Source organism: Orycteropus afer, unplaced genomic scaffold, assembly GCF_000298275.1.
Source record: "Orycteropus afer afer isolate SDZICR_OR568_19922 unplaced genomic scaffold, OryAfe1.0 scaffold00669, whole genome shotgun sequence".
NCBI lineage: Eukaryota > Metazoa > Chordata > Mammalia > Tubulidentata > Orycteropodidae > Orycteropus > Orycteropus afer.
The window spans coordinates 59,961-61,366 of NW_006922256.1; the positions used below are offsets into that span (position 1 = coordinate 59,961).

General features: G+C 40.8%; 1 protein-coding gene across 1 annotated transcript in view; it reads right to left on the minus strand.

Moving 5' to 3' along the window:
• Window positions 1–1,406, minus strand: part of LOC103210921 (calcium uptake protein 3, mitochondrial-like) — a gene marked incomplete at its 3' end in the record, with an annotated part of 142,588 nt that overhangs the window by 56,710 nt on the left and 84,472 nt on the right. The gene's annotated exons all lie outside the window — the stretch shown is intronic.

Genomic DNA, 1,406 nt, shown 5'->3' on the forward strand with positions numbered 1-1,406 from the left:
AAAACCAGACCAACCTTACAAGAGATGCTAAAGGGAGTCCTTTGGACAGAGAACCAAAAATAGCAAATAACAACTGACCATTAATACATAAGATGATACAACCCAGAAACTACAGCTATGGACATATCCAAAGTAAAATGAGCTTACAAGACTGTAAACAGGGAACCAGAGACATCAATTGGTAAGCAAGGACAACTACAAACAAAAAGAGGGAAAAGACTGTGTAGTTACAGAACTTCTAAATGGTGAGAGTTGCAAGATAGAATGGACTGTTCTAAACTCAGGGATAAAATTATAAATCATAGGGAAACCTGAAAGAAAAATTATAAACCGTCACATCACAATAAAAAAGAGGACAAGCAGCATATACTAAAACAACAGCAATAAAGGAAATGATAACACAATTCATAAACATAATGAGCTCAGCACAGAAAATAATATGGAACAAAAAAACCAGGGACACCATGACTATGCAATGCTAAAGAATAATGTAGAATCTTCAAAACACCGCATAACATGGATGAACTTGGAGGACATTATGCTGAATGAAATAAGTCAATCACAAATGGACAAATACTGTATTAGCCGTTATTGTAAAAGTTAAGGAAAGGTTTATCTATAGAAGGAAATTTTCTTAGTTGGTTACCAGGGGTGGGAGGGGAGGGGAGGGAATGTTGTCAGATAGATAGAGATAAGTATTGATTTGGTGAAGAGAAGGGCAATGTACCAAATGTGAGTGACCAACATGGCAACACTGAGGATGAGAAAGACATAGAGGGGTACATGGGAGGTACAGACAACAAATACGAACCCTTTTGCACATACAGTATTGTGTCATCAGTGAAGGCAAACAGGGTATATGGGTGGATAGATGGGTGGACAGGCTAAATGATTAGATATGTCTATGAAATGGGGAGGGTATCCAAGAACATGTATAGGGTTGGCAGACAATGGTCCTATAAGTTTATGTGAATGATCAGAATTCCCCCGTGTATAGTAGAACTGACAAGGGGCAAGGTTATGGTCACTGCTTGGTCACAGCCAGCTACCCAGAGGGACTGAGCAGTTGAACCTGTGGGCTTCGGACCATAGTCGCAGGGGACATCAAGGTCAATTGGCATAACGTACTATATAAAACATTGTTCCACCTCCTACTTTGGCAAGTAGTGACTGGGATCTTGAAAGCTAGCAAGCTGCCACCTAGATGCAACGATGGGTCTCTCCTCATCCAGAGCAAAGAAGAATGAAGAAAACCAAAACTCATGGAAACCATTAGTCCTAGCGACTGGTACACCATCTGATCTGCCGTGTACATAACTATGAGACCAGAAAAACTAGATGGTGCCCAGCTACCACTGTCATCCACTTGGAAGGGGATCTATGTAGGAGACCCTTGATAGAGAGGG